This window comes from Mus musculus, chromosome 4, assembly GCF_000001635.26.
Source record: "Mus musculus strain C57BL/6J chromosome 4, GRCm38.p6 C57BL/6J".
In the NCBI taxonomy this organism is placed as follows: domain Eukaryota; kingdom Metazoa; phylum Chordata; class Mammalia; order Rodentia; family Muridae; genus Mus; species Mus musculus.
This window is the reverse complement of record NC_000070.6, coordinates 120,395,859-120,417,169: the sequence shown is the minus strand read 5'-3', so window position 1 is coordinate 120,417,169 and position 21,311 is coordinate 120,395,859. Positions and strand designations below refer to the sequence as shown.

Here is a 21,311-nt window from a genome sequence, read left to right as displayed (position 1 = left end):
TAGTCTGTATAATGTATGTTTTCAGAGCTCACCATTCCATATTGGATAACCAATTGATGTCCTTTCTTGGGAAAGATTCTCCCATTCTCAGCATTCCTTACTTGTCTGTAGTTCTCTGAGTAGAGTGGAAGTCTTTTTAGCTTTCCCCACTCCTTTACCTACCATCTTACCCCTCTGGTCCTTTAGCATGTCTATTGTTGTCCCTATTCAGCTAATGTTTAGGTAGCCATGCCGGTGAGGCTTTTGGGTGTAACATTTTATTTTCAACAGGTGTAGCCAAATTGTTTTCTGCTGTGGTTGTGTAATTACTAGTCTCACCAACAGTATCCAAGAGCTCTTTTAGCTCTTCTTCATCTCCACTAAAGATTTATTTATTATTATACATAAGTGCACTGCTGCTGTCTTCAGATACCCCAGAAAAAAGGCATCAGATCTCATTGCTGATGGTTGTAAACCACCATGCGGTTGCTGGGATTTGAACTGAGGACCTTCGGAAGAGCAGTCAGTACTCTTAACCGCTGAGCCATCTCTCCAGCACTCCACTAACTTTTGATATTGCGAGGCTTCGTTTTTGCCAATTTGACAGGTACAAAATGGCATCTTGTAAGAATTTAATTTGTCCAAATGGTTAATAAACATTTGGTCTGTCTTATCTGTGTACTGGTTGGTCTTGTTTTAATCCACTAAAAGCGATTTTTATTATTGTATTAATATTGGCTATTAAGTGTATCAACTCTATGACTTATCTTTTAATTTTCTTAATTATGGTATCCATCTTTATCATAGTCTACTGACTAGTTTTATGTCAATTTGACACAAGCTAGAGTGAACAGAGAATCCTTAGTTGAGAAAATGCCTCCTTAAGATCCAGCAGTAAGGTATTTTCTTAATTGGCAATGAATGGAGAAGGATCCAGCTTATTTTGTGAGTGGTGCCACCCCAAGGCTGGTGGTCCTGAGTTCTATAAAAAAGCAGGCTAAGCAAGCCACGAGGAGCAAACCAGTAAGCAGCATTCCTCTATGGCTTCTGCCTCCAAGTTCTGACCTGTGTAAGTCCCTGCCCTCAATGCTTTTGATGATTTCCTGTTATATGGAACTATGAGCAAAATAAACCTTTCTTCCCCAAGTTGCTTTAGGTCATGGGATTCCATCTCAGCAATAGTAACTATAACTAAGTGAGGGCATGGATCATAGCAGTGTCTGAACCCTAGTATTTATTAGATACAAATAAATATTAGACACAAATATTTGTTAAATTGATGAACAAATGAAAGCCTGTAAAAATGCCAACAACAACGTGTCTAAACTCAAATAAATATTCTCTTACTTTGGGATTATGACCCTTTATATAAGTGTTTATTTCCTAATTTTTTATTTTATTTTATTTTTTGGGATAGGATTTTTTCTACATAACCCTGGCTGACCTGTAATTTGCTTTATTTTTGAAGAAACAAATGTAATATGATTTGGAAACTTTCTGGAACAGTGAAATACTACAAAATCAGAATTGGAAGTCTAAACTTCTAAAGTATCTGTTTATGAATGAATATATTGACTTTTCTGTTTTCTCTCGTACTTCACAGGATACAACGGCTAAAACAGTCTCATTGTTTCTAATATGTCCACCATGTTAGAGTGTCCCAGAGGAATGTTTATATAAGTGTTTTAGGATTTCTACTGCTGTGATAAAACACTGATCAAAAGCAACTTGAGGGTGGCAGGGTTTTTAGTTATCCTACCATTTCTTATCATGGACCATTAGCAAAGGAAGTCAGGGCAGGGCCTGGAGGCAGAAACTAATGGAGAGGCCATGGAGGGATGCTGCTTATTGGCTTGCTTACTATGGTTTGTTCATCCTGCTCTCTTCTTCCACCAAGGACCACCTACCCAGGGGTGGCACTGCCCATCAATCAAGAAAATGCACCATCAGCTTGCTCACAGGACAATCTAGTAGGAGCATTTTCTCAACTGAGGTTCCCTCTTACCAAATTATTCACTCTAGGTTGTGTTAAGCTAACATAAAATTAGCTAGTACAATAAGGATGGTGTAAAGTGACTCTAATAAAACATTCTAAGAAAGCACCTGGGAATGTGGCTAGAAGCCAAGCCGCAAAAAACCATGCAAGGGCTGGTGAGATGGCTCAGCAGTTAAGAGCACTGACTGCTCTTCCAAAGGTCCTGGAGTTCAAATCCCAGCAACCACATGGTGGCTCACAACCATCTGTAACAAAAATCTGATGCCCTCTTCTGGAGTATCTGAAGGCAGCTACAGTGTACACACATATAATAAATAAAAAATAAATCTTAAAAAATGTATTAAAAAACCATGCAAACAAAATGAAAATACATGTATATGCTTCCATTTTAAAAAGTAGATAACAGCCGGGCATGGTGGCGCATGCCTTTAATCCCAGCAGTTGGGAGGCAGAGGCAGGTGGATTTCTGAGTTCAAGGCCAGCCTGTTCTACAGAGTGAGTTCCAGGACGGCCAGGGCTACACAGAGAAACCCTATCTCGAAAACAAACAAACAAAAGTGGGTAACAATTATAATCAACAATGGGGGCAAAAAAAATACAGCAGCATTTGTAAGCATCAAAAATTAAGAAAATTAATTCATGAAGACTATCAGGAGAACCACCATGAGGCTCAATAATACACACCTAGTTTTTAGAAAGCGGTCAAAGAGGCAGTGAGCTGCTCTGCCCAAAGCAGAGTGTCCGGGGACCTGGTTTTGAGGAGTCATTCTGACCCTTTGTAGCTGTTCACACATCATCTTCTGCATCTGCACTTCAGCTTCTTATCAGAAAATCCTGTTGACAATGTCTGGCTTCCCATTATTAGGATTAGTACATACTTCAAATTTAAAAAGGTGTACACAACATCTGTCAATATTCTGCAGTTATAATCATCGTCCCTTCCCCACATCTTCTACCTTTCTACTGTGACCTGAAGCACCCCCATAGCCAAAGTGGACATTAACTGCTCTGACAATAAATTGCTAGTGCTGTTGTAACAAATGCCACAAACAAGGCCACTTAGTGACCGAGGGAGATATGGCTGGCAGCTGTTTGTGAAGCTGCATATGTGTTGGGAGCCGCCCCCACATTCGCCGCTGACATCCTGTGTTCTAAGTGGTAAACAAATAATCTGCGCATGTGCCAAGGGTATTTTACGACTACTTGTACTCTGCCTTTCCCGTGAACGTCAGCTCGGCCATGGGCTGCAGCCAATCAGGGAGTGATGCGTCCTAGGCGAAATATAACTCTCCTAAATAGGGAAGGGGTTTCGGATTCATTATAGGGGTGGCTTTCGCTTTTGGGGCTGGGGGTTTGCGCTCCTAGCTCCTGAAGATGTAAGCAATAAAGTTTTGCCGCAGAAGATTCTGGTCTGTTGTGTTCTTCCTGGCCGGGCGTGAGAACGCTATTAAGACATATGGGTACCTAAACATAGGCTAACACTCTCAGGACTGCAGAAGGGTTTGAGTCCTAAGAATGCAGGTGCACTTAAAACAAGTGAGCAGCTGCTTGTTAAGAGAATGTAATGGAGTGGCAGGCAAAAGAAGAAAGACTACATACAGGGATGTAGCCAGCAAGGTAACCAAACACTGAAGGGCACTGAGTCCCAAGGGAAAAGAAATGTTTTAGGGAAGAGAGGATAATCCTGAAAGTAAAATACTGCTGAGGCACAGACCTGCTGCCTTTCATACACTTGCCCACTTCAGCACCAAGGAGGAAACTGATGATCTTGACTAGAGCAGTTCCCAAGCCTCTGCCACCTTCCTGTGGTGACTAGAATGAATTCCAAAACCTTTAAATCGGTTTAACTTTTGAAATAGGAAGACTATTATTTCATGAGTACTTAGGAAACTGATACAAGCAGCAACAATAAACTAATATATACATGAATGTAATATACGATGTATAGAGCTCCTTCACATACATTATGAATTTTTTTAAAACTAACAGAAATCTTGAGGTCCTATAGCACCCAACAGGTAGTACTACATTTTCAGATTAGGAAACCAAACCTTATTAAGTCAAGACATGGTAAAAACAAAAAGTGAGGACCTGCAAGATGGCTCAGCATCTGAAGGTGCTTGCTGCCAAGCCTGATGACATGAGTTTAAATCCCAGGACCTTTGACCTTCACATGTGCACCAACACCAACACACACACACACCTAAAATAAGATGTAAAGGTGATAAAGTATATATATATATATATATATATATATATATATATATATATATCTCCAGTGTATACAACTTAAGTTTGTATAAAGGGTAAGCAGTTTACAAGATTTATTTCATTGATAAAATTTATATACATACGTGTGGTATGTGTGTGTGTGTTTGTGTAGGCATCAAAGAGAGAAAAAGGTTAGACATCAGGAAAAGACAGGGCTCAGAGATTTAGCTTAGGCAAACAGAAGATGTAGAAAAACATAGATATGTAATTTAAAACAACTTTGTTACAGGGAAAATAAAACAAATATCTTTTTCATGGTATCTACGTTTTTAAGCAGTATGTTGAGACTGAGAAGAGGAATTAAAAAGGTCAGAAGGCTGAAAAGAGAGTGGTTTTTGTTTGTTTGTTTTATCCCTAAGACATGATAGAAAATAGGACAAAAAAGTAAGTATGCAGTAAAGGCCCAATGGCAGCAATCAGTCAACAGTGTCTCAGGTTTGTCTCAGGTTGGGTAACACTGATGCAGCAGACAGGAAAGAGGTCAGTCTGAGTCAACAGGTTTATGACTTCAGCCATCAGGGACAGAAAAATGGAGCATGGTACTAGAGGATAATGGCAAGAGGGTGAATTTTAAAAGTATGCTAAAAACAATTGACCTGGAAAGGGAAGGAGTGATAAAGTCAAGATATGATAATGAGGATAATCAAAGGCCAGGCAAAGGAGAAATTCTAAACAAAGCTAGTCACTTTCATTTATCATTTCAGAGGTGGGCCAGCTCTAGATGATAAAAGATAAAACCAATATTTGGGAGAAAAATAATCCATGTGAACACTGAAGTCACTCAGAATGAAGAGAGTAAGGTTAAAGAGAGACCGTGGGTGCCATATCCTAAATGATAAGGAAGACCTAAGAAGGTAAATCTAACACCTATTCTAGAAAACCAGAGGCATTTAACACGAAGGAAAAGACATGGTCTGGAAATAGTGGTATTAGAAAAATTAGTTATCCTCAATTCTCCCATTTAGATAAATGTAGATGAGCTATATATTAAAGGGTTACAGAACAATCAATATCCTCGCCAGGCAGGACTCAATGGGCACACACAGCACCACCAGTGAAATGGTCAACAACACAGGAAAATAGGAGCTTGGAAGAACATGTAAAAATGCTTAAGAAGAGAATAAAGCTTAGGAGAAAGACGAAGAGGAAGTCAGGCCAGACAAGAATAATAATACCAAAGATGACAAATGACTAAAGAGGCTGGGAGACCAAGAGTTTCTGGGTTTATCCAACCATAAGGTTATCAAAACAATTAGCTGCAGAAAGAAGGTCCTTGATAGCTAGAGTTAGCATTAAAGCTTTGGCTAAGGTATCAATTTCAGATAAGGAAGGAGGGACCCAACATTTCAGGGTCTTATGTGACCAACATCTACCAAGAATTTACTCATTGTCTTCAACCTTACAGCTATACCTTCCCTCGTTTTATAAAAAAGCTGAATGTTTGAGAATCAAAGTAACCACCTCCGTGCAATTAATACCTAGCAACAATGAGAGCTCTGGGCTTTGTTTTAACTCTAAGTCAGTATGATGGGAAAGAATTTTTTACCAATAGAATCCAGTGTTTGACTGAGTCTATCTACCAAGTAAGGTCCTTGCAAGGATTAAACTACAGCTTCAAAACAGACCATAACAGTTACTTTGTTAATCTGAAATTGGCCTACAGGAGGACTTAGTTTCAAAGAGGAATTTATTTACTTCAAACAAAAATTTGAACTTCTGGAATAGAACAGCAATGGCTTGTGCTGTAAGATTGAAAATCGACAAATGGGACCTCATAAAATTGCAAAGGTTCTGTAAGGCAAAAGACATGGTCAATAAGACAAAAAGGCCACCAACAGATTGGGAAAGGATCTTTACCTATCCTAAGTCAGATAGGGGACTAATATCCAATATATATAAAGAACTCAAGAAGGTGGACTCCAGAAAATCAAATAACCCCATTAAAAAATGGGGCTCAGAACTGAACAAAGATTTCTCACCTGAGGAATACTGAATGGCTGAGAAGCACCTGAAAAAATGTTCAGCATCCTTAATCACCAGGGAAATGCAAATCAAAACAACCCTGAGATTCCACCTCACACCAGTCAAAATGGCTAAGATCAAAAATTCAGGTGACAGCAGATGCTGGTGAGGATGTAGAGAAAGAGGAACATTCCTCCATTGTTGGTGGGATTGCAAGCTTGTACAACCACTCTGGAAATCAGTCTGGCGGTTCCTTAGAAAATTGGACATAGTACTACCGGAGGATCCCGCAATACCTCTCCTGGGCATATATCCAGAAGATGTTCCAACCGGTAAGAAGGACACATGCTCCACTATGTTCATAGCAGCCTTATTTATAATAGCCAGAAGCTGGGAAGAACCCAGATGCCCCTCAACAGAGGAATGGATACAGAAAATGTGGTACATTTACACAATGAAGTACTACTCAGCTATTAAAAAGAATGAATTTATGAAATTCCTAGGCAAATGGATGGACCTGGAGGGCATCATCCTGAGTGAGGTAACTCAATCACAAAAGAACTCACATGATATGTACTCACTGATAAGTGGATATTAGCCCAGAAACTTAAAATACCCAAGATATAAGATACAATTTGCAAAACACATGAAGCTCAGGAAGAACGAAGACCAAGGTGTGAATACTTTGCCCCTTCTTGGAATTGGGAGCAAGGCACCCATGGAAGGAGCTACAGAGACAGAGTTTGGAGCTGAGACAAAAGGATGGACCATCTAGAGACTGCCATACCCGGGGATCCATCCCATAATCAGCTTCCAAACGCTGACACCATTGCAAACACTAGCAAGATTTTGCTGAAAGGACCCTGATATAGCTGTCTCTTGTGAGACTATGCCAGGGCCTAGCAAACAAAGAAGTGGATGCTCACAGTCAGCTATTGGATGGATCACAGGGCCCCCAATGGAGGAGCTGGAGGAAGTACCCAGGGAGCTGGGAGGATCTGCAACCCTATAGGTGGAACAACAATATGAACTAACCAGTACCCCCACACACCAAGAGCTCATGTCTCTAGCTGCATATGTATCAGAAGATGGCCTGGTCGGCCATCAGTGGAAAGAGAGGCCCATTGGTCGTGCAGACTTTATATGCCCCAGTACAGGGGAATGCCAGGGCCAAGAGGTGGGAGTGGGTAGGTGGGGGAGTGGGTGTGGGGGACTTTTGGGTTAGCATTGGAAATGTAAATGAAATAAATATCCAATAATAAAAAAATTTGAACTTCTGAATTAATGTGTATAAATGAACACATAGTGAACTGATGTAGGTAGAGAGGATGGACGTACAACCTATCGCTCACTAATATATCTGGAACCAATTCCAAATTTGATAGTGTCAAGGATCTCACAGAAAAGCTCAGTCCATTTCTCGAGCCACATAGCCCACTGTTGACTTAAACAAATACCCAAATTTGTGTCAAATCTAATTAATTTGAAACACTTGATAGAGTATACTTGGTATGGAGACATAATTATTATTTAATCTACTGAAATATCTCCAGGGCCCAAAGAAATGTATCTTGAGTGTGAAGACTAAACTTATTTCCAAATGTTGAAAGTGACTGCTCTTTCCTACTGTTCATTTAGTCCTTCGGATAAAAGAATACTTACTGTATTTTGCCTAATAATTTGGTAAGTGTGCGGGAAAAGCTTTATTTCTACAAGCAGAGCATAAGCCCATTAACAGTAAAGACAAGAAAATTAGCATTTACTTTACTTATATAAAGAGCCAATTGCTTTTCTAGTGCTTATGTTTTTTATGTAAACTTTGAAATAAGTTTATGAAATAAACTATGAAACTATGAAATAAGAACTTATTTGTATTATTTATTTTTATTTTTTTAATATTTATCAGGGTATTTACAGGCATAAGGTTAGAAATAGCAGAGCCTAGATGTGAATCCTGGTGTTTCTAAATCCAAAGCCTAGACTCTTCTGGATTGTCCCAAAACCATGGGTTAATCTCACTGCTTTATCTAATTGTTTCCTACTTACCTACAAGCAACATAGAAAAATCCCTTTGTCATTATATATGGGCAGAAAAGATTCAGTATATGGTATGTTTCCTTATTTTCAAGACTCAAAAAAGAGTCTTGGTGCAAACAATATTTGATATGAGCCCTGAATAAAAATGAAGAGATGAGAACCCTGCCTGTAAGGAAAAGGTAAAAACCCTGACTTATCCACTCCTGCATTTAAAAGTCCTCCTCTGAGGTTTGTGCCATCTGGCAGTACCACTTTCTGCCCGACTGCCTCCTGTGTCATCTACCACCTCAATTAATCCTTTATCTTTACTGCACCTGGGTCACAATCTTCCTCTTTTCCTCATCCCATCATCCTAAATCACTCTGCTGTCCTCACAGCTCCGCCACACTCCACTTCAATGACCTTCGCTTCTGCTGTATTTCACTTAGCTTTCCCGCACACACATATATATATCCCGCACACACATATACATGCATATCTAGTTGTCACCTAGAACAGGTCCACATCAGACTTTATTATTTATAATAATAAACTAATATTTTATGTCCTAACCACAATTTATTTTCTTCCACATTACTTCCATTATTTGTCCCCTGGTCTAACTCAAAAAATTGCTAAATCTAAAAATAAGAATAAAATAAACCCATCTCCAAGTGTTTCCTGTTTCAATTAATGACACCCTCCTCCTATGGTTATCCAAGCCTAAGACCTGAATACAACATGAATTATTCCCTCATACACATAAGACCTCATAAGCTTTCTCAAACTCATTTCTTACTTTTTCATCTCTGTAACCATTTTTAATGTTACTTCAACCATGTCTACTTTTTTTTAAAGTAAGCCTTCAGTGATTAAAGAACATCCCCCACTGAATTAATTTCACAATATTTATATATACAAGGTCCACCATGACACAGTCTTTGCCTGGCTGGACCTTCATAATTTACTATATTTTATCTCTACCGTTACATTATTGGCAGTCACAAAGTGTTGTGGGTTTTGTGGGGGTCAATCCTTTTCTCTTACTTTTCCTTTATTTGTTCTATTTTCTCTAAGGCATATTCTACTCCTCTTGGCCCCCTCATCACCAGAGCCTAGGCTCATCCCTCCCCATAGCCTTCCCTCAAAGCCTGGCTAGTTCAAAAGCCCTCACTCTCCATGCAGTGCTTAACTTTTATTGAGCTAGCCTGTGTAAGCACCACATTGGTCCAGCTCCACAATGTTACAAATGTCCCACTTATCTGTGTGTCCAGTCTACACCATACATAACTCAATGCCTGACACATGGTAGTATATAAGTATAAAGGTTACAATACAGCAAGTTTAAATTTCATTGTAATGTTCATATCAGAGTTTTCCCAGTTTTGAATCCTTACCCTGGAGGGTGCAGTTCTGTACAGAATGGCACCATATAATTCTTTAACAAGTTACACAAAAGTGAAACAGTATTTGCACAAACTAACATTCCAGAAATTAAAATCTGACATGTGTGGAGCTGGTGAGATAGCTCAATGTTTAAGATCATGTATCTCTCTTCCAGAGGAACCAAGCCTAGCTCTTAGCACCCAACTGTTATCTTACAACTCTCTATAACTCCAGTTGTAGAGAAATCTTATTCCTCTAGCCTCCATGGGCGCGCGCGCACACACACACACACACAATTAAAAAGCAACACCTTTAAAATTTTGACTTATGTGCTACAAACTTAAAAACCACTAACCAATTCAAAAAACAAAGACATAAGTACAAAGATAAACACAGTTCTGACTGCTGGTATGCGCTTGCCTTAGTTACAAAAACAGTGAAACTTTGCTCAGATCTTGAATGAGGTCCCAGCCACAGATCTTAGCATTTTATCTACAAAGCCATCACTTCCCTAATGGGCTTAAGAAATTACTTGTTTGCAGGGATGCTTAGGCAAAGGTCTAAAAAACTAATAAAAGATCCGTTTTAAGTACTTTAACCCTACGTACCACCAAGGCTAAGAATTAAACTTTAAAAAAAAAAAAAGGAAAAAAAAGGAATGCTTTTTTAATGAGCAACAGAAAGTGTTTTTTTCACAGCAAGTTGAGGCCTTCTGCTGGCAGGGAAAAAAAGCAGAGTTCATTGTCATAAGGCAGTTCTCTCTCCAAGCAAATATTAAATTGCAGTTTGGCACCAATCTAGGTCTCAGTCCTTTTTAGAGCAAAAATAATAAGCTCTTTTATCTGCATGATATATTACACTGTACAATCTTTTGATATACATTAGCTCACTTGATGAAGTGTTCAATTTTTCAAAGGAAGAGAAACCACAAAACAGGATGATCTCTTTTAGCTTGGGGGAACACATGCTACTACTATACAGCTTTTCCCTCTCCCCTCCCTACCCCCACCCGCTAAGTTCAACGCAGTACGAAAATGAGGAAGGGAGAGTACTTTTTATTTAAGGTCAGTCCTTTAGGGTCAAAGCTCTTCCCTTAGAAATGATTGAGCTTGGTCTCTCTGCTCACAAGAAGCTCTTCTGTGGGGGCAATATGGGCAAACCAGTGCTCATCAAAGGAGCGGATCAAAGACCAGAGTAAAGAAAAAGACTAAAGGAATTGGGAGTTAGCCAAAATAAGACTCAGGGGACACGATTACTATCTTCACTCTTAACAGCTGCCCAAGAGGAAACGAAGCAGAAAGACGAGAGACAGCCGTTCCTTTCTACCTATAACCAAATCCATCCAGGACCAGACTGGACGGCCTTACTTTAGAAAGGTTATTAGGACTAGGACGGAGAGCCGTCCTAAAAGGTTCGCCAAATTATTAGGGTATTATTTGGAATTTTTAAAGATAACTTCCTTCCCGAATAGGATAAGAGTAGGGGGAGCCTGGATGACTCTCAGATCTCTTCGCTTTGGGGTATGTTTTGGGGTTCACCTATCTACTAGGGAACTCCTTCCCCTGCTGTGCTCTAAGGTTGTCCGCCGTTCCCTGTCTCAGGTTCGAAACCTTCTGTAGCCGCCGGGTGTTTGCCCGGCTCCAGGCAGGTGACACAAGTGAGTCTCCCCCACCCCGCCCCCAGCCCCGGGACCCCTGAAGAAAGCTCCAAGCCCACTGTGTTCACGACCCCCGGTGCTCCGCTGCTGGGACCCAGGCGAATCTCTCTGGCGACGCGTCCCAGCAGCCCGAAAGAGCCCCCGCACTGGGCCCGAGCCAGGCTTCCCGGTTCCGCCCCAAGCCCTGCTCCCCGCTCGGAAGGGGCCCTGTGCGGGGACTCGCGCGCCGCGCCCCCGACCGACCCCGACGCGTCAGGCCGCCGCCGGACACTGGGCCCGAGCAGATGCGGCGCAGGCCGCCGGGGTTCTGGCCGGGTTGACACGGCCGCCGGAGGGCCGCGGACACAGACACCAGGGTCACCGGGCGGGGACTCGCTCCAGCCCGTGGCCGTAAGGCGGGCCTTGAGGGGCCCGGACCGGGCCGGGGGTGGCAGTGAGGCGCTTACCTGAGGGCGACAGCGGCGCGGGGCGCGGGCGGCTCACTCCCATCCAGCCGCCATGTTTCCGCTGCGCAGGGAGCGAGCGAGGACGCCGGCAGGGGCGGGCGACGGCTCTGGAGAGCGGCTCGGCTGAGGCGGCGGCGGGAGGCGGGGGGCTCCACCGAGGCGGCGGCGGCGGCGGCGGCGGCGGCCGAGGGGCGGGGGGCGGGGGCGAGAGCTGCCCAGCCCCGCCCGCCAGAGACTCCTGCCGCGAGGTGGCGCGCGCCGCGGCCGTTGGGTTCTCTCGCGCGCGCGCGCGGGGCGGCGGGAAGGGGCGACCCCTCGCGCCTTCCCCCCGCCTCGCGACCGCCAGCCCTAAAAAAAAAAAAAAAAAAAAAAAAAAAAAAAAAAAAGCCGCGACCCACTGGATTGCTCGCGTCTCCCAGACAAGTGAATGACGTCCTCTGAGGTCCCAGGTTCGAATCCCGTCGGCCCTCAGCCCCCACCCAGCTGGTGGCCGGCTGTGGAGTAATCTTAAAAGAGTTCCTTCGCACCTTTAGTCTTTCCAATGCGCAGGCGGGAGGAAAACTACTATGAGGAGAAAACCAGTGCGCCCCAAAAGGTGCAACAAGACTAACAAAAGCAGGCCTTCACTTTTGCCCCGTAGTAGGCTTTGAATGTTAGCGTGCTAGGTACTACAGTGGCTAGGGTCCTTCCAATGATGCTACCCCACCCCACACACAATTGTGTCTCAAGAACGTTATGTTTTAGCCCGCGGAAACTGAAGTTCATGGGGGTGGGGGGGAGAGCTACGTCTCCAAGATCACACAATTTTACTGGCTGTGCTCTTGCCTGGAGGTCAGGTGTTAAGGGAAATGCTGGTTGATTTTTATCAGCCTGAAACAAATCTACTCTTATCTCAGAAGGTGGAATCTCAGTTGCATAACAGTCTCCATCAGAATGGCCTATAGGCAAAGTCTGGGTGGGCATTTTCTTGTCTAATGATTGATGTGGGAGGTGCTACCCCTGGGCAGAGGTGGTCCTAGGTGGTATAAAGAGAGGCCAATAAAGGATGTTGCTCCATAGCCTAGCTTCATTTCCTGTCTCCCTGTTGCTGTTCTCACCTCCCTCAGAGATGAACAATGTTGTGGAAGTGTAAGCCAAATAAACCATTTCCTCTCCCAGGTTGCTTTTGGTAGGGGTCTTTATCACAGCTATGGAACTCACACCAGAACCAGAGAGTTCCGGGAAAGCAGCCCTTACTTAGCCCGAAGCTCATTCAATCTGGTTCCTAGAGGAAGCTGCAAAGAAAGGCTTCTCAGGATGAGGAGAGACTGAGAGCAAAGGTGTGGCAGGGATGGCTATCAAGAGTCTGAGAGGCTCTGGGAATCTGGTGGTGATGCTGTTAATGTTAGAGAATGAAGGGAAGCCAAAGCACGGCAGATCCTTGCACATCTACACTAGAACTTCAATTTTTTTTCCTCTCTCTCTTCTATTGGATATTTTCCTTATTACATTTCAAACGTTATCCCCTTTCCAGGTCTCCCCTCCAAAAACCCCCTATCCTATCCCTGCTCCCCCAGCCTCTATGAGGGTGCTCCCCCACCCACCCACACACTCAATGCCTTCCCTCCTTGACATTCCACGACACTGAGGGATCAAACCCCTAAGGCCCAAGGGCCGCTCCTCCCACTGATGTCCAACGAGGCTATCCTCTGCCACATATATGGCCGGAGCCATGGGTCCCTCCCTGTATACTCTTTGGTTGGTGATCCAGTCCCCGGGAGCTGGGGGGGGAGGGGTCTGGCCAGTTGACACTGTTGCTCCCCCCATAGGGCTACAAACCCCCTCAGTTCCTTCAGTCCCTTCTCCAATTCCTTCATTGGGGACCCCATGCTCAGTCCAATAGTTGGCTGCAAGCATCTGCCTCTGTATCTGTCAGGCTTTGGCAGAGCGTCTCAGGAGACAGCCATATCAGGCTCCAGTCAGCAAGCACTTTCTAGCATCTGCAATAGCGTCTGGGTTTGGCAACTGTATACGGGATAGATTCCCAAGTGGGGCAGTCTCTGGATGGACCTTCCTTCTCCCTGTACAAAGTTCAAGTCCAAGTGGATCAAGGACCTCTACAGAAAACCAGATACCCTGGATCTAATAGAAGAGAAAGTGGGGAAGAACCTCGAACACATGGGCACAGGGGAAACATTCCTGAACACCAATATTTATGCTCTAAGATCAAGAATTGAAAATGGGACCTCATAAGATTGCAAGGCTTGCCAGGCGATGGTGGCATGCCTTAAACTCAGCACTTGGGAAGCAGAGGCAGGTAGATCTCTGTGTTCGAGGCCAGCCTGGTCTACAGAGTGAGTTCCAGGACAGCCAGGGCTACACAGAGAAACCCTGTCTCAAAAAACAAAAAAACAAAACAAAACAAAAAACAAACAAACAAAAAGAAGATTGCAAGACTTCTGTAAGGCAAACCACAATAGGTCAAAACAGCAACCAATAGGTTGGGAAAAGATCTTTACCAATCCTACATAGAGGGCTAATATCCAATATATACAAGGAACTCAAGAAGTTAGACTCCAGAGAACCAAAGAACCCTATTTAAAAATGGGGAACAGGGCTAAACAGAATTCTCAACTGAGGAAAATCGAATGGCTGAGAAGCACCTAAAGAAATGTTCAACATCCTTAGTCATCAGGAAAATGCAAATCAAAACAACTCAGATTCCATCTCACACCAGTCAGAATGGCTAAGATCAAAAACTCAGGTGACAGCAGATGCTAGCAAGGATGTGGAGAAAGAGGAACATTCCTCCATTGCTGGTGGGATTGCAAACTGGTACAACCACTCTGGAAATCAATCTGGTAATTCCTCAGAAAATTGGACATAGTACTACCTGAGGGCCCAGCTATACCATTCCTGGGCATATACCCAGAAGATGTTCCAACATGTAATAAGGACACATGCTCCACTATGTTCATAGCAGCCTTATTTATAATAGCTAGATGCTGGAAACAACCCAAATGCCCCTCAACAGAAGAATGGATATAGAAAATGTGTTACATTTACACAATGGAGCACTACTCAGCTATTAAAAACAATGACTTCATGAAATTCACAGGTAAATGGATGAAACTTGAAAATACCACCCTGAGTGAGATAACCCAATCACAAAAGAACACACATGGTATGTACTCACTGATAAGTGGATATTAGCCCAAAAGTTCAGTATACCCAAGATATGATTCACAGACCATATGAAGCTCAAGAAGAAGGAAGATCAAAGTGTGGATGCTTCAGTGCTTCTTAGAAGGGGGAACAAAATTTCACAGGAGGAAATATGGAGACAAAGTGTGACACAGAAACTGAAGGAAAGGCCATCCAAATTGGTTTTTTTTTTTTTTTTGAGTCCATGGTAATATGCACTTTGAGCCTCAGGGTGCCCCTAAGGTCCTTTCAGGGGTCAGTGAACTGAGGTGTCCTTTTCTTAATAATGCTTTGTTGGAAAAAAGAATAATAATGCCTTGTTGGGAGCACAGCGTGAAGATTCCTGTGCCCACAGCTCTTCAGGAAAATGAGAACTGTTAAGCCAGTAAGCAGCATCTCTCTATGGCCTCTGCACTGGCTCTTGCCTCCTGGTCCCTTGCTTGCTTGAGTTCCTGCCCTGACTCCCCTCAATAATGGGCTGTTTCTCCCCAAGTTGCTGTGACCATGGTGCATATACCATCACAGGACAAGTAATCCACATTTACCAGGAACCCACTGAGTAGCCTGCGATGAAAAGTCTGAGGGACTATGTGTTGGGGTGCTGAGAAGGCTCCCATGGTGTGGTGGAGCAGAGCAGTTGGTTACAAAGTATGAGGCTGACCTCGCCAGACCCGCCTTCTGTTTCCTTCACTTTCAAGTGTGTTGGCACTCCCAACACTTGAGAGCTTGAGACAGAAAATCCCCAGCTCAAGTCCAGCCTGGGCTACATAGTGAGACCCTGCTTCAAACACAAAACAATAATACAAAGAGTAGAAAGCTCCTCCCTTGGGGAATATCAAATGCCTGTCTCAAGTTGTTGAAAGGTTTACCGCAGAGCATTTGGCTTCTATCACCAGCCCTTCGCTCAGACTTGCTCATTTTCAGCTCCATTCCTGCTCAACAGTTCCGAATGGAGCCCATCAGCTTCACAGGTTAAGGAGTAAAGTAAACGTTCTCGGTCTTAGTCCAGCACTTCAGCCAATGGCACTGCTAAACTGACAGCCATCTAGGGCTAAAACTATGGTTAGTCTCCTTTCTGCCACAGTGACAGCGTGCCTGAGAGAAATCAAAGGCGTGTTTGGCCAATTCAGAGGTTTCCATGCGTTGTTCCTTCACTTGGCTAACCGTGTGTTCCATGCATGTATGTGTTCACATGTATGTGTATGTGCCTGTGAGTACCCGTAGAGGCCAGAGGTTGACATCCAATGTCTTTTTCTATTGCTTTTTATCGTATTCATTGAGCCTAGACATCACTAGTTAGCTGGCTAGTCTGTGATACCCGGGGATCTGACTGTCCTTACTCCCCCAGCCCCGTGTTGGGATTACAGATGTAGATCAGCAACTGTACCAAGGTTTCACGTGAGTGCTTCATGATTTTGCAGCCAGCACTTTACCCACTGGCCATCTTGCTAGTCTCTACCCATTCACTTTTATATGTGTGGTAAGGAAGCAATAAGAGACTCATTTTTATAGCAAAGGCCTTCTTCCCAGACCCATTAAGTTATGAATCTGTCTATTGATTTATCCACTCATGAGGTTAGATCCTTCATAATCCAATCACCTCCCAAAATGTCCCACCTCTGAACACTATACTGAGGACCAAGCCTTCAACACATTAACTTTTAGGAGACATTTAAGATGCAAACCATAGTAGTGGTTTTGAAATGACTTCCTTTACTTAGCCAAGTCCAATAAAGTAGCTATAGGGGTTGTAACCTAAATCCAGATTGTGTTCTCTCCAACTTGCCGCCCACAGCTGCCAGATCCTGGCAGTGTGTCTCCTAGTTCATAAAACTTAATAAGACCTCATTAGCAACGGGCCACAATCCAAACTTCTCAGCCTGGCATTCAAGGCTCTCCATGGTATAACCACAGTCTTCCTTTCTCAATTTATTTCCCACTATCCTTCTTTCTTCTTCTTTGATTGACGTGTTTCTAATTTGTCCTCTGAGTACTCCAAGCTTTCCCATAAACTTTCTGTCTTAGTACGCTTTTCTTTCTGTCACCGTGTGTCTAAGTCCCCACTTGATTCAATACTGTCTTCAAGCAGTCTTCCATGATGTTGAATATCAAAGCATTTCCCATTGTTTACTATAAGTCAGGCACTCATTAGGTGTTTCACCTGTCCTGTCTTAACTCACTGTGGGACACTGACTTCTCACAACAAACCTGTCCAGTAAGTAGTGAAAGGATTCATATTTTATAGATAAGAAAACCGAAGCACAAAAATAAGTGAGAGCTGTCCAGGTAAGTGGTGGCCACACAAAGGAACCTGAGCAGTCCTGTTAAGAGCCTCCTTTCTCAACCACTGTTGGAATTCGAGATGATTTTCCCATCTCTCATTGGCTCTCACAGCCTGCCCTCCAATCTTCTGATCTTCTCTAAGGGCATTTAAGACTTTTTTGTCTTGTCACTGGGTAACATGATTTATTTTTCCTCCATATACAATTAGTTTCTTAAAAGAATGGTTTTTTTTCTGGAAAACCTGGACAAAATGGACAAATTTCTAGACAGATACCAGATACAAAAGTTAAATCAGGATCAAGTTAACGATCTAAACAGTCCCATATCCCCTAAAGAAATAGAAGCAGTCATTAATAGTCTCCCAACCAAAAAAAAAAAAAAAAAACCCAGGACCACATGGGTTTAGTGCAGAGTTCTATCAGACCTTCAAAGAAGATCTAATTCCAATTCTTCACAAACTATTCCACAAAGTAGAAGTAGAAAGTACTCTACCCAACTCATTCTATGAAGCCACAATTACTCTGATACCTAAACCACAGAAAGATCCAACAAAGATAGAGAACTTCAGACCAATTTCCCTTATGAATATAGGTGCAAAAATACTCAATAAAATTCTTGCTAACAGAAAAAAAAAAAAAAAAAAGAATGTTTTTTGGTGGCACACGCCTTTAATCCCAGCACTTGGGAGACAGAGGCAGGTAGATTTCTGAGTTCAAGGCCAGCCTGGTCTACAGAGTGAGGTCCAGGACAGCCAGGGCTACACAGAGAAACCCTGTCTCGGAAAAAAAAAAAAAGGATGTTTTTAATCAGTGCCTCATCTGCAACAGAACCTGGTAGGCAATTCATAACTATTTCCATCCAAATGACTGACTATGTGGTAGAAGACCAGTAATAAGTTCTGGAGCAGGATCATCGACCAATTGGACAGAGACTCAAAATGGCTTGGCTTTTAAACTTTTGAAATTTTGTCATTTACTTATTTATTGTGTATGCAGGAGGAAGGAAGAGGAAAGAGGGGAAGAAGAGGAGTAGAGTAGACACACATGTGCCACAGTGTACTGTAGAGGTCAGAGGTCAATTTTCAGGAGTTGGTTCTCTCCCTCCACCCTATTTGAGGCAGGCTCTCTGCCGCTGTTTCTACTGCTGCAGTTGCTGAGTACTGCAGGCTAGCTGACTTGAGAACGTCCAGCTCACTCCCCTGTCTCTACCCCTGAGGTCACCAGCACAGCCAACATTTTACTCGGACCTGGGGAATTAATTCGGGTTGTCAGGCTTGCACAGAAAATGCTTTCACCTGTTGACCCATGTCCCCCGCTTTGTTCTTACATTTTGAATTGTTGAAAGAAAAATCAAATCGTGCTGGGTACGATGGCACACACCTGTTATCCCAGCACTTGGGAGGTGACGGCGGGAGGATGGGAAGTGCAAGGCTGTCTGTCCTTGGCTTCATAATGAGCTCTAGGCCAGCCTGTCTCAAAAAAACCACCTGAACAGACAGAAGGAATCAAGAGTAGAACTTTACAGCATAGGAAGCTCACATGTCACGGAATTTTCATAGTATAGTTATACTTTTCATGTTAAAAACAGTATAAAATATTTCTAGAGATCAATAAACAGAGTTCAACTTTTGAATAAAAGGCTTTACTTTGAGTCCCCAATGAAGGAGCTAGAGAAAGTACCCAAGGAGCTGAAGGGGTTTGCAGCCCCATAGGAGGAACAACAATATGAACTAACCAGTACCCCCCAGAGCTCCCAAGGACTAAACCACCAACCAAAGAGTGGGACTCATGGCTTCAGCTGCATATTGTAGCAGAGGATAGCCTAGTTGGTCATCAATAGGAGGAGAGGCCCTTGGTTCTGTGAAGGTTCTATGCCCCAGTATAGAGGAATGCCAGAGTCAGGAAGCAGGAGTGGGTGGGTGGGTTAGTGAGAAGGGGGGAAAAGGATGGGGGATTTTTGCAGGGGAAACCAGGAAAGGGGATAACATTTGAAATGTAAATTAAAAAAAATGTCTAAGCCGGGTGTAGTGGCACACACCTTTAATCCCAGCACTCGGGAGGCAGAGGCAGGCAGATTTCTGAGTTCGAGGCCAGCCTGGTCTACAAAGTGAGTTCCAGGACAGCCAGGGCTACACAGAGAAACCCTGTCTCGAAAAAAAAAAAAAAAAAAAAAAGGCTAATAAAAATTTTTTTAAAAGGCTCTACTTTAGCCACAAAAGATGTCATATATAGGCATATATATGGGGAAGTAAAAGTCCTGAGACTTCAGCTCTGCCAAGATTGCCATGGATATAAATATCATTCAGAACCCAACCTCTGCGGGGCCTGGGATGTGGGGGACATGCACGTGGGATGGGAGTGAGGCACACGTTCAACAGTGTGCGTGTGGAGGCTAGAAGACAACTAGGTGGAGTTGATTCTCTTCCCACCTTTATATAGCTTCAAATACTCAGCTGAGATTTAACTATTTCTACAAAAATGAGCATACCTGTCTTGCTTTTTTTATCTCTGATAAATGATAAAATTATGTTTAGCGAAGCATTGCTGTAAAACAAATTTATGATGTCAACGTTTGATTTGTATGCTTATTTTATAGACTGATCCAAGGTCACATAAAGGTTTTTCAGGCAAGAACAGGTTGCAAGGAGAAAAAGTTAAAAAAAAACAAAAAAAAAACTGGTAGCTCTTGTGCCATAAGACAGGTACTGATGGTTGGTGCCTCTGTCAGCAGAGCACCTTAGAAAAGATCCATCCAATCCGTGCTTGGGGCACTCAAAGCTGATTACTTCTTTTACTGTGGGGCGGGGCCTGGAATATCCTCTTGGAAGGAGGATGGGTGCTGTTCTCTGTCCAAGGATCCTTCTATGTAAGGTCAGTAACTCTCATCCTTGGGAAAGCAGAGTAGACACAATGTGTCTGAGTATTGATCTGCATCTCCGAGGCTTACTGGCTCCTTCAGTGGAAATTTAGTTAGTACTGAGTGCCTAGGTTACAGGGATAGTTACAACCTGAATCCGAGGCACTCCTTGTCAGGAAGCAAATGCGTAAATAGCTATGGCAACAATGTTGTTGCTGCATGAGCAGCTAACGCAAGTTAGCAGCTTCAAACAATGCCTACTGATGAGCTCTGGAGGTCAGAACTCCGACGGGTGGGTCTGGGTTCTCTGCTCAGTGGGTCCAAGGCTGAAATCAAGGCATCCGGAGCCTCAGTGAGGGAAAGGTCTGCTTCCAGCACCTTCGGGTTGTTGGTAGATTGCATTTCTTTATGGTTGTTGCTCACTGTTAACTGAGAACTGCTTTAAGGTCCTTGCCATGAGTTCTCTGTCATCAACAGGGCCTCTCGCACATTTACATAACCTGTAGGCTTTGAATTTCTCTCATCTCCTGTGAACTGGCTATGTTTGTAACCTCTTTTTCTAGGCTGAAGGCTGCTTGAGAGCCAGGCTCCTCATTCCCACGTGTAGCTCCAGTGCTCACGGAGGGGCAAGGAGGACTCCTTACTACTTTGCTAAAAGGTAAATAAAACTACATATTGTCCTTTTGCTCCCTGTTTTTCTCTCAGACCCAGCTCAAAACATCTCTGACATGTCTTTTTACAAAAGTAAAAAGAGGCTCACTGGTCCCTTCTCTGAGTGACCATTTAGTAAGCTCCCGCATATGAAATGTATTACATTGTAATATTTTAAGTGAGGCAGGTTTTCTTGGACACACGAGTTTCATTTATAATCCATTTAGTATCCCAGGATACAGGCATCTTAGATGTCATTAATTGTTTAATGTTTGGAGCTTGTTTGTTTGTTTGTTTTGTTTTGTTTTGTTTTAAGGAGATCAATGGGCTTTAAAGCCCAGGAAGCAACTGGAGAGTGAAACTGGACAGATGCTGTGACCTTGGGGACATAAGTAAAAACAGGGGCAATGGGGAATGAGGGAATGAGAGAAATTCATCAAGATGCAAGCTCTTTAAAAAAAAGTGGGGGCAGGTTGGGGGATGCTAGGAAGCCATGCTATGTGTATTACATTAAAGAATTAAACTTGGCAGAGCCTTCTTGGAGAACAGCAAACAGGAGTGACCGTTGTGTTATTGTCAACTGAAAGTCAGCATTTTACTTTGACTATACTCTTGATGATCTCAG

The 21,311-nt window shown here is 43.2% G+C and overlaps 1 protein-coding gene and 1 long non-coding RNA gene across 16 annotated transcripts in view; one reads left to right on the top strand and one right to left on the bottom strand.

Annotated features, from left to right (window-relative positions):
- Positions 1-12,020, bottom strand: part of Scmh1 (sex comb on midleg homolog 1) — a 125,051-nt gene extending 113,031 nt beyond the window's left edge. For 3 of the 10 annotated variants that reach the window (NM_001379185.1, NM_001379186.1, NM_001379184.1), the window contains exon 1: positions 11,714-11,822. The gene's annotated coding sequence lies outside the window, so the exon portion shown is untranslated. Of the gene's footprint in view, positions 1-11,713 lie in introns of all 10 variants that reach the window. The other 7 variants (XR_001784153.2, XM_006503149.3, NM_013883.2 and 4 more) reach the window with 5 other exon arrangements.
- A 7,973-nt stretch (positions 12,021-19,993) lies between these two features.
- Gm36574 overlaps positions 19,994-21,311 on the top strand; it is a 78,075-nt gene continuing 76,757 nt past the window's right edge. For all 6 annotated transcript variants that reach the window (XR_868086.1, XR_001784418.1, XR_001784419.1 and 3 more), the window contains exons 1-2: positions 19,994-20,049; positions 20,599-20,693. This is a non-coding gene — a long non-coding RNA (predicted gene, 36574). The remainder of the gene's footprint in view (positions 20,050-20,598; positions 20,694-21,311) is intronic.